At 41.8% G+C, this 9,933-nt stretch overlaps 1 protein-coding gene across 1 annotated transcript in view; it reads right to left on the bottom strand.

Moving 5' to 3' along the window:
• Window positions 1-9,816, bottom strand: part of CLIP2 (CAP-Gly domain containing linker protein 2) — a 98,100-nt gene extending 88,284 nt beyond the window's left edge. Inside the window, exon 1 of the mRNA XM_070945659.1 lies at window positions 9,792-9,816. The gene's annotated coding sequence lies outside the window, so the exon portion shown is untranslated. The remainder of the gene's footprint in view (window positions 1-9,791) is intronic.
• Window positions 9,817-9,933: the final 117 nt, after the last annotated feature.

The following is a 9,933-nucleotide window of genomic DNA, read 5'->3' on the forward strand; positions in this document are numbered from 1 at the left end:
AATTCTTCAAAGTGTGTCATCCACAGATCAGGGTTTGCAACAAGGGATTTCACAGCAAACTGCCACACTCCTGATGGCTTTATTATTATTGTTGTTGTTTTAACTTAAAAGAAAAGTATACAGACACCCCACATCACCTTGCAGAAATGCACACACTGAGACCTGAGAGCTGGTTGCTCATTAAAAAAAAATACAAGGAAGGTTTTTTTTGCAATATCAAGATGGATAATTGAACCCACCGACATACCAAGCCCACATTTTAAAAGTGGTCAAGGGGTCATGCTTGGAAATCCATAAAGGGAAACAGCCGTAGCATCATGATTCAAGATACGGCCTTCCCAGAGCAATGTCATGACCAGAGAAAATGAGGTTAGTTCTCAAGTTGTGCACTTCTAGAGAATAAATAAAAACAGCCTTTTAGAGAATAAATAAAAACAGTCAACTTTCAGGATGACATTGGCCCATGGACTTTAATATCTGTTGGTATGTACAGGTAGTCCTCGACTTACAACCACAATCGAGCTCAACATTTCTGTTCTTAAGTGAGATACTTGTTAAGGGAGTTTTGGCCCATTTTACGACCATTCTTGCCACAGTTGTTAAGTGAATCACTGCAGTTGATAAGTTAGTAACACGGTTGTTAAGTGAATCTGGATTCCCCATTGACTTTACTTGTCAAAAGATTGCAAAGGGTGCTCACATGACCTTTGGTCATAAGTGTGAACCAGTTGCCCAGCATCTGAATTTTGATTACATGATCATGGGGATGCTACAAAGGTCATAAGTGAGAAAAACGGTTATGTCACTTTTTTCAGTACCGTTGTAACTTTGAACGGTCACTAAATGAGCTGTTGTAAGTCAAGGACTATCTATACTCTGCAGGTCCTTTTTACAACAGTGGCCAGAATAACAATGCACCCATGCTGTATTTTGCGCGAGCTTTGCATCACCCAGGGCAAAGAGTATCTCCAACACAGCCCCACTTTTATTGAAGCACATGTTCAAGGGCAACTCAGTCTTATTCAAGTGAACATAATGTAGGCGTACAGGTAGTCCTCGACTTACGACAGTAATTGGGACCAGTATTTTCATTGCTAAGCAAGGTGGTTGTTAAATGAATTGTGACTAATTTTACTACCTTTTCTGCCATGGTTGTTAAGCAAATCACTGCAGTTGTTACGTCAATCATGCAGTCATTAAGTGAATCCAACGTCACGAATTGATGTTGCTTGTCAGAAGCCAGCTGGGAAGGTTGCAAATGTCAATCACATCACCCCGGGATGCTGCAACCTTGTTATTTATTTATTTATTTATTAGTTCGATTTATATGCCGCCCTTTTCTGGAGACTCAGGGCGGCTTACAATGCATTAAGCAATAGCCTTCATACTTTTGTATATACCTGCTTAGTAGGGCTTTTGCCCTCCCCCCCAAGCGGTGTTCTTTTTTATACAAAGTCAGCTTATTGCCCCCACAATCCGGGTCCTCATTTTACCTATCTCGAAAGGAAGGCTGAGTCAACCTTGAGCCTGGTGAGATTTGAACTTGCAGTAATTGCAGGCAGCTGGCAGCTAAGTACTACTTTAACAGCACTTAGTCCACTGCGCCACCAAGGCTCCTTAAATTTTTAAATGCATGCTGGTTGCCAAAGCACTCAAATTTTGATCACGGACTTTGTGGATGCTGCAACAGTTTAAGCACAAGGACTGACTGTAAGTTACTTTTCTCCCCAGTGCCATTATATCTTTGAACAGTTGCTAATAGTTGTAACTTGAGGACTACCTGTATGAGGTGCCTTCCAGGTTCCTAACAATAACGAGAAAGCATTCTGCCTATGCTCAGAGGGTTGTCATATCTTCTACTTGCTGCTGAAAGCCAGCAAGGAAAGTTCAGCAGTCCTATCCCAAATATGACGGAACTATGACTAAATGTCACCCCTCACTTATCCTACCCCTCTGTTACTCCAAATATTTATTTACAAGCATCCTTATCCAATCTCTCATCTGACAGACACAAAGTACCTCTACAGTACTTTATACTGTATACAGTACAAGTGAGTAAACATTTTCAGGAAGATGGGGAATAGGTCCCACTCCCACTGTTGTTTATTTTCATTCTTTTTTTTTTAAAAAAAAAAACTCATTCCTGCATTCTTACACTTTGCGTCTCAGAAGAAACTTAAACTCATGAACCTCCCTCTTCTAAGCTTTTATATCCGAGTGCATTTGGGGGAGAAGGCTAAAGCATCCTCCCCTGCTCCACTCCCATCTACACAAACATATCCCCATCACGAGTAGATGTCAGATAAACACACCAAGCACAACGCCAGCTGGCGGTTAAAAGGAGGGGTGCGTTCACTCACGGGCAAAGGAGGTTGTGCACAGAATCCTTTCTACCCTCCCCCCCACCTCAAATCTTTCTGACTCAAAACCTGGCCTGCTTGGCCCCACAGAAATTGCAGCCAGCTGCTGACCACATGACATCCTCTTCCTCACCCCATGCTCAGAAGTGGGCTGGGTTGCTGGCTGAATCTTCATTCAATCATGGCCAGTGCCAGCCATACCCACCCCCACCAACCCCCAACCTTACCTCAGACACAAGGATGCACAACAGCGGGGGGGGGGGTTTGGGGGGGCAGAAGGACAGCCATTGAACTCTCTAGTGGGGGAGGCACCACCGGTCCCACCCATCCCCTTCTTTCCCCCCTCAAAGAGGGGGTGACTCTTCTCCTCCCTCCCCCCCACCCACCCCCCAACATCTGCATCCTCTCTGTGACATTTGCTGACAGGGGAAGGGGCGTAGGAGGACCACCCAAACTGTGGACCCCCGAGAGCCCAACAATCATTTATTTATTTGGTTTTATTTTTATTTTCCGTCAAGCATGTCTTTTATGACAGATACGAGTGTAAACATAATTATAAATACATGACAAGGATACGAATAAAAGAAAACATTAGGAGACAGGGACGGTAGGCACGCTGGTGAGCTTATGCACGCCCCTTACCCATTTTGATCATCCCCACCCCCATTTTGCGACTTCTCTTGCACCCCCTCCATGCCACCCCCACCCCCCATCATCCTCCCCCCCTCCTTTGTTGCTAGACGCCTCTCTCTCCCCCCCTCCCCCTCCGCCATCCCCCTCCCCACCCCCGTAGCTTTGCAACCCGCCCAGCTGCCCCCCCCTCCTCCCGCTCCCGTCTTACCTTCCTTCCTTCCTTCCTTCCTTCCACCCGGTCAACAGTCCGGACGGAGAACCGGTTTCCCCCCCCACCCCCCAAAAAAATAAAAAGCTGAGCTTTTCTCCTTTTTCCTTTTCCCCGGCCTGACTTAGGCCATGGCCCCCGAAGCGCGCCCGGCTCTCTCTTTTAACAGAAAGGACGCCGGGGGCGGCGTTGCTCCGTGGAAGGCGCGCCGGCGCCTGCCACTCCCTTCGGATGCAAAAGGAGCGGCATCCGCCAAAGGCAGCCGGAGCGGCGGGCGACAAGATGCAAAGGGATGCCCGCCAGGAACGAGGATGCTCAGGCTTGCTTATTGTCCGTCCGGGTGAGCTTAGCTTAGCTTGGCTCGGCGACGAGGTTCCAAGCAGGGGAAAGAAGGGAGATCCGGCCGGCACTGGCGGGTCCCGCTTCTCCTGCTGCTGCTTGCAAAGAGCCCCTCGCAGCCCAAGCGACGCTTTTGGCCTCCCCGGCGCTTAATGCTACAGCTACGCTAAACAAGCCTTTTGCCTGGAACAAAAGGGGAAGGAGCCGCGCGGGCCCGTGGAGAGGAGAAAAGGGAAGGGAGGGGCAGCAGTTCCAGCTGTTTGCAACCGAGCCCCTCCGTTTCGCAGAGCGTTCTAAAAAGCTTCGTCTCTCGGGTTCTCGGGCCCCGGCGCTGCAGCGGAAATCAAGGCGGGAGGGCGGGAAATCTTTCGCCCATTCATTCATTCATTCATGCACACGCACACACAGACAAGAGAGGGTGTGTTTCCCACCACGGATTAAACTAGGGTAGAATAAAGAGCCATCAAGGGGGAAAAGGCAAATTGCGCTCTCCTCCCCCCCCCTTTCCTTCCACCCACCCCCTTCAGCCCCTTTCAAGGGCTTTTAGAATCCCTTTAAAAAAACTAAAGGTGATTTTTTTTTTTTAAGGGGTTGCCCATGCGATTTCCTGGCTGTTTTGAACTGGGAGATGTAGGAAAAGTGACATGTGCTAAAATAAGCCTATATAACAAAACAAAAGCGACAAATCGCCCAACGTATTTTGTCTTGATTAGGCTTTTCCCCCGGCTGTGCAAAACCCATTTTGTTGATGTACAGTATGTTATGCAAACCCAGAAAATGTGTTAATTCAGAAAGCGGCTCAACTATGAATCAGGCAGTAGTTGCCTTAAGGAGCAGCAAGCATCCTTGTTTTTAATTGCTATCAATTAATTCAGAGATGCCTGTTTTGAGTAAAGCTGGCTGTTGTTTGAGCCGGCAGGTGCATCTTGCAGGGCTGCCTTCCGAGATGTTTTTCAACTTCCCAGGCTTACTTAGGGACCTACTTGTCTTTTGATGTCTCCCATCCAATTACTAACCAGACCTGACTCTGCTTAGCTTGTGCACGCAGAGAAAGTGAGCCAGGTGCTGTTATACCTTCTGAGACAAAAAGAAGGTTATAAGAAGGAAAATGATGCACAGCGGCAAAAATGCAGAGGAACACAAAAAGAATCTGAAAAATAAATAAAAATGACCAGCAGGTATCCACATGCTCTGAACAGGAATAAATACATAATACACAAACTGCTGTACGTAAATAATACATAGAAAAACCTAACAATAAAAAAAAAATACCATATTATTGGAGATTCTCCTGATTGACCATGTTTTATGGAATCATATTGTATTATTTTTCTATATCAAGTTAATTTATTTTATATGTTGTATATACCAGAGTGTATATACTCCAACTAGTTTACATCTTTTGAAGAAACTGCTTTTTATTCTTATAACATTCCATTCATTTTACAGGACAGATTTTTAAATGCATTGGCTTTAGTAATGATTCTAATGGGGTCCTCCCATTACAGGTAGTCTTTGATTTATAACAGTTCATTTAGTGTCTATTCAAAGTTCCAACGACACTGAAAAAAGTGACTTATGACCGTTTTTCACACTTACAACCATTGCAGCATCCCCTTGGTCATGTGATCAAAATTCAGACGCTTGGCAACTGACTCATATTTAAGATGGTCACCGTGTCCTGGGGTTATGTAATCACCTTTTGTAACCTTCTGACAAGCAAAGTCAATGGGAAAGCCAGATTCACTTAACAACCGTGTGACTAACTTAACAACCGCAGTGTTTCACTCAAGAATTGTGGCAAGAAAAGTCGTAAAATGGGGCAAAACTCACTTAACAAATGTCTCACTTAGCAACAGAAATTTAGGGCTCAATTTTAGTCGTAACTCAAGGACTACCTGTACTAACCAATTACAAGATTCATATGCTGGTTTTTCTCTTGAAATTCAAGAACGTACATATGGGTGTCTTTTAGTTTTATCCACACAACACTCCTATGAGGTAAATTGGGCTGGAAAATATGGTGTTTGCCCAACATGGCTGAACTGCCTTGGCCAAACCAAGATGTAGTATGTGACAGTTTAGGAACCAATGGCTTTCTAGTGGTGTTTGTGGAGGGAAGATCAAAATGGACACACCATTTCCTTTGTCTATATTTCTTTCAATACATTAAGTCGAAATCACCTCAAAGAAAAAATATTTTTAACGTGTTTATTTTTGTTTGTCAACAATAATAAAATACAAAATGGAGAAACAGAAAAACAAACATCCAACACTAGCAGAGAAGAAAAGAAAAATATATGTAGAAAAAGTGGGGAGGGGGAGGAAAAAAAATCCATGTCAAATATATCTAACACTGAACATAAAAGAATCTACCCCAACTGGAACCTGAAAAATAGAAAAAAACTGATGGGTTCTCCTCCCCTTATATTACGAGTCTACATATAGTTATAAATGTTCCCATCTTTATTTGACAGAAATACTATATTAAATAAACAAATATTCCAGATGAGAAAATATATCTATGTATCTAACAATCCCATTGACCCAGCATCTAATCATAATATACGTAGAAAAAAAGAAACACTCAACAGGTTAGCCCAAATATTATACTAATCTTCAAATCCCTCTGTCAACCATCTGTTATTGTATTTAACACGTAGAAAGTCCACAAATGGCTTCCAGTCTCTAATAAAGCTGTCTAGTCCATTGTCTCTAATCAAATCAGTTAGTTTTGGCATCTTTACTAATTACCCCAAAGAAAAAATATATGGCGAAACTGCACCCTGAAAAAAAACCAATATGAAATTTAAAAAATCTTTACCATTTCCTATATGTTCACATTTTAAAATTACTTTCCAAAATATCAATGATAAATTATGAATAATCTGATATATACGTATCACAATGGGCTAAGAATCACTATTGAATCTGAGCTAAAAAGGTTCACGTGATCAATACAATATGAATCATGGAATGGAATTGTTCGTTGAAGAAAGTTCAGTCCATATTACTAAAAAATCAGTTTTGATTTACGAATCTCATAGTTTAGATTTTATACATAGATAAATTTTGGACCGGAATCATCATCCTGTGTTCGTTTGTTGAGTTCCCCTATTAAATAAGACACCTTTCTAGATAGGTGATCTGGGCCACACAGTGTAATTTGGAAGGGTGGGAATAGTGATCACTACTTTTGTAACTGCTGGAAAGAAAATCAGAAATACCTTCTTTAGATATCTTCTTTTTCTCATGTTATTGTAAGAGCATAACAGAATAAACGAGTTGCAAGGGGCCTTGGAGGTTTTCTAGTTCAACTGCCTGCACAAGCAGGAGACCTTATACAATTTCAGACAAATGGCTGTCCAATTTCTTCTTAAAAGCTTCCAGTGTTGGAGCAGCCACAACTTCTGGGAGCAAGCCAGAAGAACATACCCTTTCTGGCTACAAACTGTAATTCTGCATAAAGGGCTGCTTACTTAGATTCCTTTTTAAAAATTAAAACATACTGGGTTACTCAGAAGAAACTTTACCCTACAGCTCTTAGATCTGCTCTTTAACAATTTTCCACTTATATAGATTATTTCTCATAGAGAACCTCAAAATTGTGTCAATATGCATAATGAGTTGAAGCCAAAAAAAAGACATAGATGGATAAAACCAAATCATGCTAGTCAGAGACCCCACAATTTTCTTGCATTCCAAGAAATGCAACGGCAACATGCAGAACAAAAGAGGTTTGAAAAAGAAGAACAACCAGAGAATAGTGGAAACCTTACTTCAACCTACTTCACCCTGGTGCCCTAAGTTATGTTTGGAATATGGCTCTCAGGTATTCCAGATACCTTATGGTACTTCCTGTATCACCATGCAAAATGAAAGACAGGTATTAACTAAGGTATAGCCCAGCCTTCTTCAAACTGATGCCCTTCAAATGTCTTTTATTATTATGTCTGAAAATGATGGGACTTATAGTTCATCACGACCAGAGGATGCCTGCTTAGTGAAGGGTGGTGCAGGAAAAAATCTGCAGTTTTCTCCCTATTATTGTAACCCATATGCTGCCATCTACCTTACAGCTGCTTTATCCATCATTTTCAGGTCAAGGTCATCCCTGAAGCAGACAAAGACAGTATAAAGAGAAGCCAGCTCTAACAACTTATTATTCTGACCCAATGAGGCCGCAAATCAGTAACCCACTTCTGAACGGGTACTGCACAATTCTTGCGACAACAGCTTGAGCGACACCCAAGAAGGACTTTTGCTTGCTGGCTCTTTGCCAAGAAGTTTGGCGTTAATGGTTTGCAATCTCAGCTTTTGAAAAAGAAACAACTCATTCATCATTTTGAAGGTGGGCTGATAGGAAGGGGGTGAAACTGATTTTCTTTTTGATTGCAAGGACAGAGTAAAAAAAGGAACAGAATGAACTGAATTCCTTCCAACAGAATCATACACTGCAAAATAATTCTGGCCTGGTTCGCTTAGTCTTCTAAGCTATAGCTTGCTTAATTTGGTTCATTAAATAAGCCATAATTGGCTGGATTGGCAATAATGCTAAACTATAAACCAGGGTTTAGAAACCAAAATGACCTGTCACTGAATATACAAAATAAAAAAAGACATATGGATGAAGTGCAATATGCAAATCCAATCAAAACAGTGTTGGGCTGTTAAAGCAGCTATTTGAGATAACCCAGGAATTGAGAACCAGAATCTAGTATTTGGTACTAAATAATCTAGGACACAGGAATAGAACAGAAATGAATTCAGGAACATCTTATTGCTCACGATACAAAAGGAACAGAGTCATTTGCCTCCTTCTCCTCTATAGAGGATTCTATGATCAACTTGGCGGGACAATTGCAATTCTGTCATTTGGCACAAGGTAGAACATCAACAGGAAGCTCTTCCATTCTCCTTCCTGTGGAGGGGGACCCAATGACCAGAGGAGGAGGAACGATTCAGTGCAGGGCCAGTGCAGTACACCTCCCTTACGGGGAAAAAAACTGCCAGTTGCAGTTTTGCAGTTAAACACATGGGGCTGCTATTCACAGATCTCAACAATTCCCAAGGAATACAATTATAATATTCCCAATTTTCTAAGTCCTTAATAACATGTCAAGTTGCTGAGGACCTCAAAACGTTGAGGCAAGTAGCAATATCCAATCAATCTTAGTTGATCTTGAATAAAGCCAAGGAGATTTGGATATGATTAGTAAAGTGATAGATCACCACTAAGAACTGAGGGGGAAAATCCCAGAAAAAAGCCATAACCATAAGCATCTGGAAGAAGTCAGGACAAAGTCATACACATTGCAATGTGTGTCATTACATTAATGTCACAAATGATGTAATATGCATCATTCACAACATGACACAAGGGATATGGAGTAGATAAAGTGTATCTTTTGTGCAATGGCACCGTGATGCATGTGGTGTTACCAATCCCCTCTTCTTCTCCCTTGTTGTCTGGCGCAAACCACTTCCATTCTGTGGTCATGGAAACCACAAGGATGGTTCACATAGTCCCAACATTAACTATTTAGGTAAAGGAGTAAAGAAGGCTATACCTAAACATTTATTTAATAAGAGTTGATTTCTCTTTTTGAAGTAGAAGGCCTCAACAATCTGAGCAATAGCAAGTTTTGGGCAACACTATTGGGCAATACTTAATGCTCACTTAACGCTCCAGAGCAGCAGCTATTAAATTTATGAACAGGAAAACAAGAGGCATGTGTGCGCGGTCCTTTTAGAGAGATAACTTTAGTCCCCTCAAATTCATCAGCTCAATAGCACATCCTCTGTCTCTCTGTGCTTTGCATATTAATCCCCTTAAGGTGATGATTATGATTTTATGTTTACCACTCTTTGCAAGCAATGAAGTTGCTGTCATGTATTGCTGCATGTTAAATTATATAAATTATATATTTATTATATATATATTATTTGTCTTTGCTACTGGGATACCCACAGCCATTGCCACATCTGAATATAACACAATACGGTTTACAGAATAAGAATTGGAAGGGACCCTAGAGGTCTTCTAGAACCCCCTGCTCAAGCAGGAGACCTTATATTATTCCGGAAAAATGGCTGTCCAATTTCTCCTTAATCTTAATTTTTTTCTGCAATGCTAACGCATCATTTTTGTCCCATGGCTGACTTGGGCACAAACCCCACATACACACGACCAAATGCTGCTCCTCCCGATCTCCTACTAAGATGAAATGACAAGGAAAAAAAAATCTCACCGGCTGGATTTCTGCCTGCCGTGTAGCAAGTGAAAGTTTAGACATACAAAATAAGAAACTATTTGTCATAATCATTTTGAATTAAATCAGAATTCCTCCAGGTGGGTTCTTATCGTAGAATCACAGCTTCCACGATTAACAT

This window comes from Pituophis catenifer, unplaced genomic scaffold, assembly GCF_029215685.1.
Source record: "Pituophis catenifer annectens isolate HBS135680 unplaced genomic scaffold, rPitCat1.0.hap2 SCAF_1, whole genome shotgun sequence".
Classification (NCBI taxonomy): domain Eukaryota; kingdom Metazoa; phylum Chordata; class Lepidosauria; order Squamata; family Colubridae; genus Pituophis; species Pituophis catenifer.